Here is a 19,108-nt window from a genome sequence, read left to right as displayed (position 1 = left end):
GCAGACAAAATGCCCATATCCATAAAATAAGCAAAACAGGTTCACGTTGTATATTTCAAAAGCAAGAGTTAATAGTCATTTTTTTAAAAACGTAAGTATACACTGTAGTATAATATAAAATAAGATGTCATCTTGTCAAATCCAGAGATCACGACTGCACAGTTCATCTGTGTACAGTTGGAGAATCAGATGATGTCCAGCTGTGCCATGAAGAACTACAGGAAAATGAGATGTGGTGTGGAAACATCTCCTCAGCTGGGAGACTTGTTTCCCTCATGCTGTGCAGCTTCCAAACTCTGGTAATTCTTTTCCCTCACCATAATCTTCTTTGTATTTTTTTGACTGCATATTGGATTACTTGCCTTATAAGTTGACATGTTTATTTGTTTGTTTGTTTGCTGTTTTTTAGACAGGGTTTCTCCATTGTATCCCTGGCCTGGAACTTGCTCTGTCTCCCAAATGCTGACTAAAGTATTCAACAGCACTGCCTGGCCCTGACTCATTTTTTTAACTGAAAAACAAAAGTGTGCGCTTGCACACGCGCGCGCGCGCACACACATACACACACACACACATGCTTACATACATACATACACACACATATATGACACATACACACATACACACACAAGAGGCAAGAGGGAGGGACAGAGGGAGAGAGAAGAGAGAGAAAATCTTTTATCTTAAGTATAAAGAGTTTCCAAACCATAGGTCTGTAGTACATTCTCTCTCTCTTTTTTTTTTACACATATGAAAATATCCCCTCCTGAAGTTATTTCCAAGCATATCATGGATATAAATATAATATAACCAACCTCCCCCCACCCCCAAGCATTTTGTAAAGATTTGGTCACTGTCCTTTATTTTCATTCTATTCGTGGCAGGTCAAAAAGACATGAATGTTTTTTTGCAATCTTGTGGTTTTGAGATTTAAAGCTTTATAGTCAGACCCACAATCAACCATTAAGAAGAATTACATACCAAGAAGGTACGGGAGACTTTTGTATAAACAAGGTTAAGGGGCTGGTAGGTGGTTCTGTCAGTTAAGTGCTTGCTGCCCAAACTTGGGGACTCTTGGGTCCACTGCACATGCCTAACACTGGAGTACATGCCTAACACTGAAGAACATACCTAACAGACACTACATTACATACCTAACACTGAAACACATATCTACATATCTAATACTTCGGCACATGCCTAACAGTGCATTACATACCTAACACTGGAGCACATAGCTAACAGACACTAATTACATAACTAACACTGGAGCACACACCTATAACCCCAGTATTTGGGGAGACAGGAACAGGAAGACCCTTAGAGATCTTTGGCCAGCCATTCTAACTAAATGGTTGAGCTCCAGGTCGGGTAAGAGAAATATAAAGCATGAAATATGAAAAATAAGGCAGAGTGACTACGTGTGGTACGGCACATCTTTGATCCCAGCACTTATGAAGCAGAGGCAGGGATTGCTTGTGAGTTTGAAGCTAATATGGTCTACATAGTTCCTGGTTATCCAGAGCTACACACTGTGACCTTGTCTCAAAATAAATAAATAAGGGGAATTTGAGGGTGGGGAAGTGGGAGTGGGTGGGTTGGAGCACATCCTCATAGAAGCAGGAGGAGGGGGGATGGAACAGGGGGCTTCTGGGTATGGGGGAAATGGGGAAAGGGGATAACATCTGAAATGTAAATAAGATATTCAATTTTTTAAAAACTAAAATAAATAAATAAATAAACCAACAATTAAATAAGACAGAGAGTAATTGATGCTACCTACCATGTACCTCTGGCCTCAACTCATACATGTATGCACATGTACAAAGACACAAATGTCTCAATAAACAGAAAATAATAATCTCAGTGTCATAATTAACTTGAACTGTCAACTTGACATGCCAGGAAACATCAATCAAGAAATTGCCCTTATCAGATTAACCTGTAGGCATATCTGGGGGGGAGGGGCAGGGTTATTTTCTTGACTTCTAATTATATAGGAGTGCCCAGCCCACTGTGGAGGATACCATCCCTAGGCAGGTAGGCCTGGGTTGTATAAGAAATATAGTTTAAAAGCAAACCAGGGAGTAGCACTTCTCCGCGGTCTATGCTTCAGTTCCTGCCTCCAGGTTCCTGTCTTGAGCTCCTACCCTGGCTCCTCCTGATGGGAGAATACAACCCTTTCGTCTGCATGGGTCATCTTTATCACAGTAACAGAAAGTAAACCAGGACAGTTCTTAGTTTCCTTCCATTCCGTTCCTGCCAGCACTAGTGGAGCATATGATGCCAAGACACATTACGTGTAAATGACAGTCAAGGCCCTGCATTAGTCCCACCCCCTCCTCTCATTACAGGTCTCTCCTGGATCCTCATTGAGTCAACCTTACTATGTTATTCCCTTTGCAGAAATTCTCTTCCTCTTTTGTCAACTCACAGAGGCCGAGAATATCGCCAGCAGCCCTCCTCATCACAGTGTCCTCAAAGTCACGAGGCAGCGGTGGATCGGGAAACATCAAACCAGGTGTAGGCTCACTCCTTTTTCTTATTCGTTAGCTTTGCATGTCGGATCTGTGGGCTCTAAGGGGTGTTCAGTCTCTCAGGCAGAGGCAGAGTGCATCTTCCAGTCTGAGCTATAGATTCAGTTTCCCAGTGGCTGGCTCAGGATGATGGGAGAAAGACCCTGGATATGTGACTGGCAGAAGGAGGGCTTCAAACGGGCACATGCTGTATGTAGATCAGCAGCATGCCCTGGCCACAGCAGATGTTTGCCTGAAACAGACTTAAACAGTAGGAAGCCATGATCCCGTAAATAACCAAGAGCAGGCCATGTAAATCCCAAAGAAAGATGGTTTGGGGGTTTCAAGGCATCTCTGAGATCTTAGGCCTTTCAATAATGAGATTGTCGTATCCAAAGAGGACAATGCTCAGGGGAAAAGCACACTGCCCCTTGAACAGCCTTCTTAAGGGCCAGGCTTTCCAGCCGGGCGGTGGTGGCGCACGCCTTTAATCCCAGCACTTGGGAGGCAGAGGCAGGTGGATTTCTGAGTTTGAGGTCAGCCTGGTCTACAGAGTGAGTTCCAGGTCAGCCAAGGCTATACAGAAAAACCCTGTCTCAAAAAACAAAAAAACAAAAAAACAACAACAACAAAAAAAGGACCAGGCTTTCATATCTCATATGCAAATATGCCCAGTATGTGCCAGAGCCTAAGAAGTAAGTAGCACTTGTAACTGGTAAGATCTGCACCTGCCTGTAGCATCAGAGTCCCCTACATTACCTAAGCACTCTCTCCATTAAATGATGAGAACAGTCCCCACTGTAAGTGCTCACTCCCAGTGCTCAAACCCAGAGACATGAGTAACGTCAAACTCTGCTGTGCCCAGTGGGAGCCTTGTTACTTGCATGAAACAGCCATGAAGTCTCAGTGTGTGAGCCTTGCTAAGCCCTCCCTACTTCTGGAACAAGCTGAGGGCCTAAGAGAGCAGAGCAAGGCTCACCAGAGCCGCTTGACAGAGCTGGTTGGTTTAGCTATAGGAGTCTCACCAGGGCTCCATCACAGACCTGCCAGAGTGCACCCAACCTGGAAATTAAAAGCCCCATGGTCTACGATGCCATTGAGGTTTTATGGTTGTTTCACATGAGAAACCTGGACATGCTCTGTGGACATGCCCCATGGCTATGCTCCATGGATAGATACACTGTGGGAGCATAGTTCAAAGCTATGGGCCATTGCTGTGCTCTGTAGGAATGTTCCGTGGACTTACCCCATGGCCATGCTGTGTAGACATGCTCTGTGGGCATGCTCCATTGCCTATGGTCCTTGGCTATACCTGTTCTGTGGGACAGTGCAAAAGTGTAAGAGCCCTTAGGCCTCAATTGGAAGAGGCATCCCGTATCCTACTGCAAACAAATCAAGACGCCGGGACCCCAGAAGTAGAAGGAGAGCACCATGATACACAAAGCTTCATTACAAAGAAGGTAGGAACACAACCTGGAGCCACACACCTCAGTTTCCATGACAACAAAGGCAGGCATGTGGCCAGCTATGGATAACAAACCCAAGGAGAAGACAGAAGAGAGTGACCCTGGAACCTCATTATTCCCCCCCCCAAGTCACCAAGACAGATGCTCCCCCCCATGCATCTGCACTGCCTCGGTACCATGGCCCTGTGTCCCCAATTAGAGGTACAGGTGGGGAAATTGGGGCACTGCCGGGCAGCATCCTTTGCAAGTGGTGGGCTCATCCCCGGTGCTGTTGGCTGCCACAGTGACTCTGAACCTTCAGGAAGCTGCTGCTAAGGGCCCAGGCAGTTGTTGTGGGTCCTTCTGAAGCCATCTGTGTACAGGCATAAGCCCTGGAACCTCAACGCCTGGTCCCAACAGAGCCCTCTGGATACCCTCTGGTATCCCACACCATACATACTGTGTGCTGTATGGGCTTGATATTTCTTTCCTTCTGGGACAACAATGTCTGCACTTTTCCTTGGCCTGGGTCCAAGAATGGATTAAGTAAGAGAGCAATTGGCACTTGCCCAGTGGTGTTTGAATGGCCTTCGTGTCTTCTACCATCCCATGGGGACTTCATCTCCCTGCAGCATGTCTGCCACGGGCAGGGCACAGAAATCTCCCAAATGTCTGCCAGTCACAGTCTTTGTGCCACAACTAGGAAAGGACAGTCAACAGGAGTAAATCTGTGCCATTTGCCTACTCCCATAAATTGTTTTTTGAACACGCACCCTCACCCCCACATACACATAAATAAATATTTTTAAAATAATTTTTTTTGTTGTTGTTTTTCAAGACAGGGTTTCTCTATGTAACAGTCCTAGCTGTCCTGGTACTCACTTTGTAGACCAGGCTGGCTTTAAACTCACAGAGTTCTGCCTGCCTCTGCCTCCCAAGTGCTGGGATTAAAGATGTATTTAAAATTTTTAAAGGGAAATTCCAGAGTGTGAGCTGAGATCCAACTGGGACAAGAGTTGTAGGCACAGCTTTGAAAGATGGAAGAGACTTGAGCCTGTTCCTTCTCAAATTCCAAGTGGCGGGCATGGCCGTAGACACCAGAGAACCAAGTGATAAATACCATTTACTCAGAAGAAACCACAGTACCACATCCCTAAGACACTGGATCCCATTAAAGGCATTTCCCTGAAGTAATCTAAGAGGCTGGCATGGAATCCGTCAGTGACTACCATTTCACAGAAAGATAGCTTTCTTTTTGAAAGGTGTATGTCCTTTACACTTAAGGAACCAAGAAATGTGTGTGTGTGTGTGTGTGTGTGTGTGTGTGTGTGTGTGTGTTGGGGGGGGGGGAACAAAATCAAAAACAAAAACAAACATGGTCACCTATCGGAAGCACAAACCAGACCAGGGTCTCTGAGGCCTGTACCCACCCAGGTGATAGGTCTCCAAGGAGAGGCAGCGGCCCCAGGCATATTCTTTCCCTCTCTGAGCTCCAAGTAAGTTCATCTCCCTGAGCAGCCCTCACTGGCCACCCTCACCCCTGTCTGAGGGACTGACTGAAACAACCAGTAGAACTATTCAAGTAGCTCACGCCTCAGAGTCTGCAGCAAACAGCCTAGAGAGAGGCTGGCACACGCGTATGTTTAACTTAAGCTACATGCAGCCTGGAACCCTCCCTTAGGAAGGAGAATCCAAGGAAGCAGTTAGCCCTGACTGCCTGACAGTTGTGGGGATGGGGAGTGACCAGGGTTAGGAGCTATTATATGCAGAGAGATGTGGCTTCTGACAGTAAGCAGGGGTGTCCGAAGTCCTGTGTCGGGGTTCTGTCTGACTGTCCTGATTCAGGGATCAGGGCTCAGTCAGGGCCTCCCATTTGGCTCCCTAGTCCCAGGTTTGGGCCTGGGCTCCTCCCTAGTCTCTTGTTTGGGTCTGGGCTCCTCCTAAGTACCTCATTTGAGTCTGAGATTCATGCTCCTAGGTTAGAGTCCAGGCTCCTCAGTGTTCCCGGGTTTGGTTCTGGGCTCTGTGTTTATACGTTTGGATATGGGTTCATATTCTTTCGTTAACCTGAAAATGGGGTTAGCCGTGGATGTAGTTCGTTTGGGATGTAGTTCATAAGAGAAGAGATGTATCTGCCTTTCTAGAGGTCTGGGGAGTAAACTTTCCCAAACCTGAGCTACCTAGAGACCTCCTTTGTCTTGGGCATGGTGGTTGTGGAGGTTTGAATATGTCTGAATATGTTTGGCCTAGAGAGTGGCACCATTAGGAGATATGGCCTTGTTGGAGTAGCTGTGGTCTTGTTGGTGGAAGTGTGACACTGTGAGAGTGGGCTTTGAAACCCTCCTCCTAGCAGCCTGGCTTCCTTTGATGAAGATGGAGAACTCTCAGCTCCTCCAGCGCCATGCCTGCCTGGATGCTGCCTTGCTCCCACCTTGGTGATAATGGACTGAACCTCTGAACCTGTAAGCCAGCCCCAATTAAATGTTGTCCTATGAGAGTTACTTTGGTCATCGTGTCTGCTCACAGCAATGGAAACCCTAACGGTGATAAACACCTTGATCCCAACACCCAGGCTGCAAAGGCACGAGGATTGCTACATGACCAAGACTAGCCTAATCTACAGAGTAAGTCTCAGACTAGCCGGGGCTACATAGTAAGACTATCTCAAAAACAAATGGGGTGGGGGAATCCTCTGGTTTAAGCAGAAGCTGGTCATTACAGCAATGGACTTTAATCAGGAAAGTGATCATCTGGCTAAATTGCAGGGTGTCGAACAAAACAAAAGGATGTGGGTAATGCAGTTGTGATTTGTGATTCCTCCCCCACCCCCAACTGCCTTCTCCCTTTCTGCCCTCATATTTCCTGGAACTTGCTTGGGAAGATACCTACATAAGAAAGGAAATACACGGTGTGCTAACCCTTCATTCTTTCCTCATACTATAATAATTCTTCATATCTCCACTATATTATAACACACACACACACACACACACACACACACAGTCTAGGTTCTGCACTTAGCAGTGTAGACACCACAGCAAATGAGGCCTTTGACCAACCAATCTGATGCATAAGCTTCAGTGTGGAAAATGTCACACAGGGGCTGTGGTCCAAGACGACATGGGAAAAGGACAGAGCATTAGAGACAGACGCTATGCACCTCCCTCATAGTCACAGGATCAGTTCTGTGCAACTAACAGTCATTCCTGTCCCCCTGGATACTCATAAATCCCCTGGGCACCAGAGCAGCAACTTACCCTTGTGTGAGACAGTTGAGCTATAAGACATTGTTGGGTGAGATTCGATGACGCTCGCTTAAAGGAGGAAGGTGGGGCATAGATAAGTGACTGCAGCCGCTACGAGGAGATGTAGAGGCTAGAAGCTATGTGCTGGGGACTCTGGGCTTGAAAGAAAGAAAGGCCCTGAGTCCTAAGAGGCCGAGAGCAATCAACTGCCCAACTTGCAGTTCGGCTTTACGTGGGAGATAGACCTCAGAAGTGTCTTGTATATGGACTCTGCAAACCTTGAGGGACAACTGGAGCCCTGCAGTAGCTGACTCTTAAACAAGATGGTAATTTGCCTGTTTCTAGGCCCTTCCAGAATTTATGCGTGTGCTAAATAATTTAGCCGAAAGCTCCATGAGTATTTGCTGTTTTCTGGCTAGCTGTGTGATGGATTACTCCCCACTCCCCCTTTACCACAGGATCCTAACCCCAGGCATGGAATAGACCATAACTCAATGCTGAGCCTTGGACAGGATGCAAAGGGAGAGGGTGAGTTCTGTATACATCCCCTTTTTTGTATACATGGCCATGACATCATGCTCAGACAGAAACTGAGTTCCAAGATCTGCTCTAGAATGAGAGAGGTCACAGCCAAAGCCCCATCCCCAGAACAATTAGGATGAGATTTTAGCTCCCTAATGAGTAGTGCCACCCACCCCACCTTGTGACTAGATGCTGTAAAACCCACAGCCCTTTGGTCACCAGTTTCTCTGAAAAAGAACAGTACTGGGTGTGATTTTCTTGAAAAGGCATAAAAGTTAAAATAAAAGTCTACTTTGTTCCCGTCTGTCAGATCTGAAGTGGGTACAAGCTGGTTAACTCCCTCTTAGTGTTGCATAGGCTAACTGCCACAGCTGCCTCCAGGGGGAACCAGAAAACAGAGTCCCTGTTCTATCTTTTTCTGCAGTGGGAGGGTCAGCAGGCCACTGACTCAACCCTCCTCCCTGTGCCCTCCAGTCTTATCCCTGGAGGAGGATAGGAGATTCATTGCTCCCTACATCCTCAGACGGACTAGCAGGAGGTCATCTCTGAGCATCTGCAGGCCTGCAGTTCTTATGCAGGGGTGTGGCAGTGGGATGGGTGGGAAGTCTTTCTCCATTCCAGTGCAGACAAGAGGCAAAGGGAACAAAAGGGGCGTGGCTCCTGGGTGCCCTGCCCCATCTTTTCTTGAGAAGACCTGTTCCTGACCACCATTGTCTCTCTAGCCTGTGGTTCCTTCCACTCAGCCTTGCTCTAACCTCCTGCTTGCTGTCTGTGCTGAACACTTCTAAAGACAAGCCATTCTGTCCTTGTGTGACCACACCTGGTCATCCCAGTGTTCTTAAGCATTGGCTCAGGAAGCCTCTAACCCCTGTGCCCAGTATTGCCACCTACTAGGGGCCACCTGGGTTTTGTCAACTCCCAGAGCTACTTCTCTGCTAAGTTCCAAATTTACTGCCGATGTTCTTCGGATCCTCCCTGATGACTGCCATCAACTTTCCATCCCTAGAACCCACCCCTTGGACTCTCCTCTCCCCAGGCCTACAGCAGACTAACAAATCAGAAACAAGGTCACCTGTGATGCTGCAGAATTCCCTTTGAACCCAAGGAAAGGACAAAGATGAACAGGCCCATGCGGCAAGGACCCGAGTGTTGCTGGATCAAGACACCCTGTGGCTTTCCTTGGGAGAGCTTGCAGTTCCATCAGCCAGCTCCACCTGAGAAGCCTGTCCTGCAAAGCTCTGCGCTGCCTGTGATGCTCTTCTGTCCACATCCTCACTACAGCCAGGTGCTTGGGATCACACAAGTTACCAGAGGTTCAGAGCAGAGACCATACCCAGGCCCCTAACATTTGCCCTGTAGCCCTCCCCCAAGCCAAGAGGCTTCACATGAGAGGGAAGTAACAGGACAATCCAAGGAGGATGTTTACAGAATGCAATCAACAAACACAGTTAAGAACAGCCAGATGCAGTATTGTTGTCTGAGCCTTCCAAGAAACATAAGGTAATCCAATTCAATTCCAATCCCAGATAAGAACAGTTAGAAGGCACACTTAAAGGATGTCCTGTTTTGTTTTGTTGTAAAGTATGTCTGCCTAGCTTATCCTGGATCCATCTGTGCCTAAACTAGCTCCCAGGAAATAGCTGGGATCTTGGCATCCTATCTGGTCCTCTGGAGAGAATCCATTCCACCAGCCCAGAAGGTTGCAATCACTATGCTTAGTCAGCAGAAAGGTGGTTCTGCGCATGCAGCCTCTGAGGAAGAGCTGCTGCCATGTCTTGCTGTGGTACAGAAGATCCAAGTCCTGGGTGGTTTCTGTGACTTCCCTGAGTTGCAGTTCAGGGATGATCCTCAGCCTGCTGCAAAAACCAAGGTGGTACATCTGCCTGCAGCTAGGCGCTCAGGGCCTTCAGCCTGCACGGCTCAGGATTTCCCACAGCTTGCTCCTGTGAGAGAGTATTCTGAATACCTGCTTCTCTTGGCCTCACTTGCAGGTTACAGGATAACACTCAGGTGCTGACTGACCTTCTAGTCAAAGCAAGACACCGATTTGGGCTCTTGTGTGCATGTGCTCATACTGTACAACATAATGGAACAATATTATATATATTTGAGACAGGGCCTCACTGTGTATTCCTGGCTAGCCTAGAACTCATTATTTAGAGTAGGATAGCCTCAGACTTACAGAGATTCACCTGGTGAGAGCTCAGAGTAAAGGCCTAGGTCACCATGCCCAGAAAAAAATTTATTAAAAATTGTATGTATCAAAATCATCATCAAATATATCAGTCTTCCATGTCTTCTCTTTTGTGGGAAGTGTGTTTTGTTTTAAAAACCATTTCTAGCTGGACGGTGGTGGCACATTTTTAATCCCAGCACATGGGAGGCAGAAGCAGGCAGATCTCCGAGGCCAGTCTGGTCTACAGAATGAGTTTCAGGACAGTCAGAGCTATACAGAGAAGCCCTGTCTCAGAAAAACTTAAAAACAAACAAGTAAAAAAAAAAAATAAGCAAATAAAAAATGAAAACCATTTCTTATCCTGAAATTAAAATATAACTTTTTAATTTTAAATGCCTATAATAGTGGCATTCATTTTTTTCAGGCCTCTTTAAAATGTATTTGTTCCATGAGAAATAAAAAAGATGAAAAAAAATTATTGATTAAAGGGATACAAAGACATGAACAATTACAAATTTTGGCCATGTTAAAGAACATGGGTTATATGGAAAACAAGCAAAATCAAAATATTATGGCATTTATGAAACCTGATACCCCCGGGCTCTGGGCCAGCTCATGATCATGGCAGCTTCTGCTTTCCCAGCCTCCATCACAGCTGTGAAGTGCTCGCTGCAAACCTCTGCCTGGCTAAGTTTGTATCTGCTGAGATGTCGACACTCGTTAGATAGAAAAGGTGCAGTGCAGAGTTCAGAGTTCAGACTCCAAGCCCCTGGCACCAGTCAGTGGTACTCCCACGGGGGCTTGTCTGACACTGCCAGATGATACGAGAACCCATTCCCAGAAAAGGGACTCCAGAGACCTGTACTTTGTGCTCCCTTTCGGTCCACACAGAAGGAGTGGGACCATGTGGCTCCTGTTGACACTTCGGGTCCCTGAGATAGCACAGAAAGTTGCTCAACTGTAGTAAATCTGCCTGTCTCTGTGGGCAAAGCAGAGAGAAAATCTGAGATGATTGACAGAGCAAATTGGATCCCCACTCTCCAATTCTCTTCTCATTTGCAAATATATTAGTAAGAACCTGCTGTGGGCCACTGCCAGGAAGCCTTGCCTAACAAAGACTGAGCCACCCCTTAAGACAATAAATGAGGGAGTGCTGTCTCCCCAGCTGTTAGCTTAGCAGGAATTTACACCAGTTGTGGAGAAAATAAATCCAGGATAAAGAGTCATGATCTACACAGGGCAGCTCCTGCCCACTGGGACACGACAAGATGTTACTAACCTAGTTTGGGGTAACATCAAACTCCCAGCTTTCCCAATTGAGAGGGATGCAGAATTATGCTAAGGAGTCATGTAGGAGGGACATCTGTGAACCCCTCTCTACTCTTTTCCAAGATTTCAGAGTCAAACAGGATATAATAATATAACTTCCTTAGTGTGGTTTTTAAACAGTAATGAATCTTCAGTCATCACTAGACTGGGACAGAGTAGTGTTCATGAAGCAAGATTTCTGTGCCTTCTACTGTTCTGGCACCAGCCAGTCACAGGAGACCATATCAGGTCACCTAAGCACACAGGAGAGATCTCTTCCACACCACCTTTCACTCTCAGACTTGTCTCAAGAGAAACAAAGCATTTGAAAAGCTTTTCTCATAAATTGTCATTACCTGCTTTCCCTGAGGGTCTCTGGGCTCCATAGCTAGGCTGAGCTCACACATAGGTGGTAGTCATAGGCCTGAAGCCAGCTGGTGGGACCTTAGCACCACAGTGAGTTTCCTAGAGTCCACAGCAGCCCTACTATGGGCTCCTGTCAGTCACCTACACGCCTTCCTCCCAGCCCCACTGGAGGAATTTCTCCTGAAGAGATTTGGAAATAAAGGCCTATTGGTGTACTGGGCTCTAATCCCAGGTCAGCTCTTTGTAGCCTTTGGCTGGGTTACTTCTCACAAGGACACATGAAGTGTTGCTTGGAATGCTGGGAATGTTCTTGACATGAGCACCTTTTAGCAGCTCTGAACGTGAACTCTCCTTAACCCCTTTTTGCTCAGCTATGAAAATATCAGCTCCCCACCCCCAAAGAATGAGGCGTGGAAGGGAACTTCCTTGACTTAATAAAGTGTTCCTCCAGGGACCCAAAGCTGCAGACCCAATGCTGAGAAAACCGTGAGCTCTAACTCCAAAGGAGTCAGAACTTAGGAAGTTTCACGTGGGTGCTCATAGACAATTCATCCATAATCAAAAGTAACCCCCATGGCCTTCACATAGTTTTAAGCAAAACTGTGGTACACCCAAACAGTGGGCTATCATTTAACACTAAAATGTAATGATCTCTCAAGCATGACAAGAAATAAAAACCTTACACAGTGAGAGAAACAACTTTAACTTTAGCTATACCTTAGTAAGGTATAGCTTTTTGACCTTAGTAAGAACAGTGGCTATCTGCAACTGCATGAGAGGAAGTGCCACAGCTTGGAACTTGGGTGTTCTTCTACAAAAGCCTATGTGTTGAAGGCACGGTCCTTGGCTTGGTGCTATTATAAGTGAGGCCTGGTGGGAGGAATATTGGGACTCCAGGCTTTTGTCTATGTCTTTGCTCTCGATGCACATGAAGTGAACATGAACAAACCTCCTCTGATACGTGGGCCCACCACAAGATGCCATGTGTGCGAAAACCACAGCTATCACCTTAAAGGAAATAAGAGAGTTTTTTTTCTGGAGCTATTTTGAGTGACCATGGTTCAGGAACACAGAATTAGGTGACTCCGAATTCCAAGTTTCAACATGGAAGCAATCTCATAAAGTTTTATAGGTTCACAAAAAAATCATTAAAAAGACAGTCATAAATCAAGGCAAGTTTAAAATACACTGGTGGGGGCATCAAAGAGATGGTAACAGCAAGATGGGGTAGCTTTTCTATCGGCCCAAAATGCTATGGCAGTCTTAGTGTTGGGGTTGGTGGAAGCTAGTAGTCTGTTAATAGATTCCAAAAGTTTTTTTTTTTTGTTTTGTTTTTTTATCTATTAGTCATAGGTTTTTAGATCTTACAAAGAGGTGGACAAGGAATGGCTGGCTGTTCCAGAGGGCTAAAGCTAGTCTGAGATTCAGTAACTGGTCTCTGGACCTGCAACATCCCAGTTCTGCTACAGTAGTAAAAGCTTTAATCCATCAACCAGTCTCTGCAGACATAGCTTTTCATGAGTTCCTGTTCACAATCCACAAGCAGCTGCGAACTCAAATCTCTGACCCTATGAGCCCAAGTATTCCTTTCTAAGATGATAATTTCAGATAGTTTGTTACACTGATGGAAAGCTAACATGGGAGAGATGAATGAACAGGCAGAAGCCAGGGACTCTGAGGGTAGTGAAAATTTGCATGTACAAAGAAAAGTCATTGAACTCTCGAGAGATACCAAGAGTAAATCCTAACCAAATATTGTGGACTGTGGGTGGTGGTGAGCGGGTGGATGTACTATTGGGCGTTGGAGATTGGTTCTAATGCTTTGATTCTATCGGGAATCTGCATGTCCAAACGCTAAAGGTCCTTGCCTTAATTGTGGTTGATGGATCAATAAAGATGCCAGCTGCCAATGTTTGTGCAAAGGGAGATGGGGCAGGACCCTTAGAGTTGCAAGGTCTAGGACACAGTGGGGAGGAGGAGAAAGGAAAATGAATCATCATGACTCAGGGAAGAAGGATGGGATACAGGAGCTGCAGGAGAGACAGCCAACCAGCCATGTGAGAATTCAGGTGAGTGGCCACTGGCCATTTCTCTGATTGGGCCAGGGGTAGCAGGAAAAGCTTAGGAGTGCCCAGCCTTTGAAGAAGCAAAGGCATTTCAAAAATAAGCTTGTGTGTGTGTGTGTGTGTGTGTGTGTGTGTGTGTGTGTGTGTGTGTGTTTCATTCTTGGATCCAAAGATGCCCTGGGCAGGCAGGTGGTGGGAAGCACAACCCGCCAGGAGCATAAAGCAGTGTAGCAAAACCTCACTGCTACAATCAGGACATTTGGGAAAATGGAAGGCTTTGCCTGAGGGGGAGTAGGTCCGTGGAAATCTCTACATCTCTCAGTTTCTCTGTGAGACTAAAAGTGCTCTAAAAGAATAAAGTCAGTTTTAAAGATGGCAAAGCCAGAGAGATGGCTCATTGGCATTAGGCATTTGCTGCCACGCCTGATCACCTGAGCTCAGTCCCTCATGGAAGGAGAGGACAGACTCCCACAGGTTGCCCTCTGCCCTCCACACACACCACATGGCACAGATACACGAGTAAGTGTAATTGACTAAGTATAATTAAAAACATATTCAGTGATAGCTGCCATTTATTGGGGCCTATTTTGTGACAGCCACAGGACCAGAAGTATAATGTCTCAAATAGTAAATCCGTGTGTGTGTGTGTGTGTGTGTGTGTGTGTGTGTGTGTGTGTGTTTTTAAGAGACTGGGAAACTGAGGGGCATTTGTGTCTAAGTGTAGCTGTGTGTCCACACTCCCTCTATGTAGAGAAGTCGTCTGTCTGGGCCTCTTGTTCCTCTTCCCTGACAGGCAATACCCAGGAAGACTACTGTAGAGACTGTTCCTCTGCTGTCCCCGAGGCTGTGTCCAAGACTGTTGACTCTCTGCCACATAGAACAAGGGGACAAACCCAAAGGGGAAGAGAGGCAGGACAGGACATACAGCTTTCCTTGTCAGCTCTCCCATGGCACAAGTGAGTCTGAAAGAAACAGCTTGCCCGTTTTACATTCCAATGCACAAACTCACAAACTCAGCTTTCTTCCTCATCTGCTTGCCTGTCAGTCTCTCTACCCACTGAATTCCACAGTCCTTCTTCCTGGTCCAACCCTTCTGTCTCACCCTTGTTACCTTGACTTCTGTTCTAGAAGCTTCTCCTACATTGTCAACCTGTGTGGGGAACTCCAGCTTGGAAACTATCCCCAGGCTGTTGAGCAAACATGGTCCATGATGGGGATTCCTCCGGAGCGAGGAAGGAAGTCCTTTGTGGACACACATGCCTTCCTTAAACCTTTGACCCATATCCAGCCCCACTGTTTGATCTTCTGAAGTAAGGCATTTTTCAAAGACTATGACTAGGAATTGATACAAGAACCCTCCTAAAGTTGCTGGCCCTCCATTATTCCTGCTCCACAGTGGACTCGGCCTCTCTCAGTGTTTGCACAAGTGTGGGCTTTCTGGCCAAACAGCTCATTTTAGACAAAGGCCTAAATTCATCCAAAAAGGCTGACATTCAACCCACTCCACTCTATCTTTTTGAACTCTACTGTGTCCTGGACTCAGATTTGACATTGTGCAACTTCCTGACAGTGTCTGGCCATTATCCTGGAGGGAAAAGGCTATTTAAGTCCCTACTCACAACCATACCCATTAGCCACAACAAAAACAGGCCTTTCAGTGCCCAGGATGGTGCCCTGAACTTGCAATGCCCTTGTGATCTGGGTTAAATTACAGTGCTTTCAAAGCTACTCCCCACGGAGCCTGCAGAATGTGGAGCCTGCTAGCTCCGCCCTCTTCTGTGGTTCACAGCGGCAGCTCCAATCCACATGGATGAAAGCTGAGTGAACTCCAAGGGTGTGACCTGGTGCTTGGGGCCTCAGACCTAGAGGCAGTCTCCGTAGTGCCCAACACTGCAAGGGGGGGGTGTCTGGAGCCATCCAACCCCTCTCAGGACACAGTCAGAAGACAAAGATGCATCTCCTAGAGATCACTTCAAAGTTCTCTGTTCAACACTTATACCTGTGAAGCTAGTGACCAGGATGTCCTAAGTACACCCCAGAGGGTTTCTGTAAATTCCCCAGGATTCCAAAAGAGTGAGACAGAAGTTTACACCTTCTGCTGGCATCCAGCCCAGCCATGCTGTCAGGATCTGAAGAGACAATAAAGTATGTGGGAAACTCCTGGCTGACCCCTGACTGCTCTGACCTCACATATGTGAGCCCCTCCTGTGGAGACCCTGCTCTCAGCCCTACAGAGCCCTGGAACTGCCTCCAAAGCAAAGGCCTGATTGCAGCATGCCAGGCAGGCTTTCTCCTGTCTAGGTGTCATCTGGTTACTCATCTCTCTGATGTTACATGTCTATGTGCTTTCTTCCATGTCAACCCACTAAGATAGCTGGAAGCCATGCTTCTTAGCTGAAAGAGCCCATCCTGGAGAAAGTCCAGTGCATCAAGCACACAAGAGACAAAGTGAAGTGGGTTGCTTGAGCCCTGGCTTGGGGTCTCACTGGGGAAGCTGGACTGCCCCTGTGCTGGGTACCAGACAAAGATGAAGGTCAGAGATGAGCTAGCAACTGTACTAAGGCCTTCCCCACCAAGGCTTGCAGCCGCACAGACAGAGAGTCCATGGTTTTTGTTTGTTTTAAGACTTAATTATTGCCGGGCGGTGGTGGCGCACGCCTTTAATCCCAGCACTTGGGAGGCAGAGGCAGGCGAATTTTTGAGTTCAAGGCCAGCCTGGTCTACAGAGTGAGTTCCAGGACAGCTAGGGCTACACAGAGAAACCCTGTCTCAAAACAAAACAAAACAAAACAAAACAAACAAATAAACAAAAAGACTTAATTATCTATGTATATCAGTACACTGTAGCAACACACCAGAAGAGGGCATCAGATTCCATTACAGATGGTTGTGAGCCATCATGTGGTTGCTGGGAATTGAACTCAGAACCTCTAGAAGAGCAGTCAGTGCTCTTAGCCACTGAGCCATCTCTCCAGCCCCTGAGAATCCGTGTTTTAAATTGAGCAAATATTCCTCCCCTAATATTCCTCTGAAAAGATGTGTGGCCTGAAGGGGCCCTCACACTTCTCTAGGGATCCAGTGGTGTGGGTGGCCCAAAGCTACCACTCAAACCAAAGAGTGACTGGGGATGCAAGGATGTGAAAGCTTCCCCCATCCACACCAAGAAAGGTCCTTTGTACCTTGAATAGTTGAAAAGGGAATTGTGGGTTCAGCCTGCACTGATACCAAAGCTGCTACATAGACCCCAGGGTCCTCCTGGCATCTTACTTCTATCAGTAAAGAAGACCAGGTGGAATGTAGTGCCTCGGAGTGGTACCTACGATATCCACACTGCTTTGGACAGATACTCACATGGGGTGATATGGATTCATTGCAGAGATGGAGATTGACACCTTCTGTAGGACATTCCATGCTGGCAAGCCTGCCTACCTTGGTAGACATGAATAGTGACAGAGAGAGACTCCCTAGATCCATCTTTGTTTCCAGCCCCTCTGGTCTTCGAACGCCTTGTCCTGCCATGTTCACCAGAACAGCAGACTCGGCTAAATCAGAGCACCCACACTACAGTGCTCTATTAATTATTAATCAGCAGCAGCTGCTTGTCATCCCACAAGGTATAGCTACATTTGTGTGTGTAGAGGTGGTCTGTGTACATGGTCATGTGTGTTTGCATGTGTCTACATGTGTGTGCATGACTGCATGCATGCATGTGTGCAGTCAGAGGTCAAAGTGGAGTGTCTTCCTCAGTCACTCTACGCTCTTATTTTTTGAGATAGAGTCACTCACTGAACCTGGATTTTTACAAAGTTGATTAGATGACTAGCCAGTGAGGTCTAGCTGTCTCCGTTCCCTATGTCCCATATCCAGCATTGGGGTTACCACACACACACACTACACATACACACACACACACAGAGAGAGAGAGAGAGAGAGAGAGAGAGAGAGAGAGCGCCATATCAGGCTTTTACATGGATACTGAGAATCTAAATTCAGGGCCTCATTTGAGCCCAGCAAATACTTTACTGACTGAGCCATCATCCAGCATCCCCCCCCCCAATGATTGTTGAATAGATTATTCAAAATAAAATGTCCTGCCAGGAACATCTCCTCCTCTGGCTTAAAGACTGTCTTCCAGTGAATGAGAGGACCACAGTGACCCAGCACTGGCTGCTGTTGGCTGTTTGGTTCCCAAGTTTTGATGCCAACTCTCCTTGGGTTCTCCTTAGGCTCTCCTTGGAGCCGCCTGGCTATCCCTCTCTTGGGACATCCTGAAAGCATCCCCACCCTTAGGAGACGTTGGGGAAATACCTACAAGCACAATACTCAAGACCTTACAAAGTGTGGAGAAATTTTCTAATAACACATACTCAATTTGGTAAATTATAATGCCTACATAAGATGAAATCCCGTGTGGTATTTAAGCCTTGCATTGCAAAATAATACTCGGTTGTATGTATCCCTTTTGGTATGTATTAATTACAAATATGTTGACATGGAATACATATTGTAGTCAGAATTCTGAAGAAGGCGCATAGCAAAGGGGAGGAACCCAAGGATGACAGTTGATGTCATACTGGTTAATTTTCTTCATACACTTTTGTGCACATTAAATATTTTTTTCTGCAACAAATTTGCACCCCAAAAGAATGGAAGATGATAAGTGCATGGTGGGAAGAGGCAGAGCCTTTTGATCTATTTGCTGGTCCATCCTCACCAGGCTCTTTGGGTGTGAGCAGCAGCCTCATGTCTGGTCCACGAGGGCCTGAGCTAGCCTGTATGTCACAGTTTGGGTTCCTTGCTGAAGTTCTTTGTGGGAAGCAGCTCTGCTCTCGCCATTACAGGGTGGCGCTTGGCATAGGCATTGCTTGAGAGAAAAGACAACTCCATATATGGAGTTGTATGCGCTGAGAGGTGTGGTTACCCATCACCCCTCCTCACATCATTGAGAATGGCCAATCTCCAGTGACTTCGTGGCAGCTGCTGATAGGATCAAGGCAATGCTTATAAGGAGCTGGGGGGCGGGGCTGGGGAGAAAAAGGAGAGAGAGAGAGAAGAAGCTCGCTGTACAGGGATAGCTGAATAAACCGATTGAGGAAGAACACGGTTGCCGTTGCCTTATTCCGCTGGTCGGACGTGGGTAGCGACAGTTCTTCTCCTAAAATCTATCTGAGAATCATACAAAGCACACATGTGAGGGAAACCTGAGATCCAAAGCACTCACCCTTAGTCAGAGGGGACAAACCCTAGATCTCATGAGAGACTGACAGCCCATAGCTGTGCCGCCTGTCCACAGCTGAAGGAGCTCCTACCTTCCACAGGAGAAAAGTGACTCAAGCTGAACTCAAGGAAGAAAAAAAAAAAAGGAACCAAGCACTTTCCCATTTTCTCTCTTTGATTTATGTATCACCCATGCAAGATAAACGCAGATTTCCTGTGTTCTGTGGATTGTCACTCTCTCGTACAT

This window comes from Arvicanthis niloticus, chromosome 28 (assembly GCF_011762505.2).
Source record: "Arvicanthis niloticus isolate mArvNil1 chromosome 28, mArvNil1.pat.X, whole genome shotgun sequence".
NCBI lineage: Eukaryota > Metazoa > Chordata > Mammalia > Rodentia > Muridae > Arvicanthis > Arvicanthis niloticus.
Note: the sequence above shows the minus strand (reverse complement) of the source record.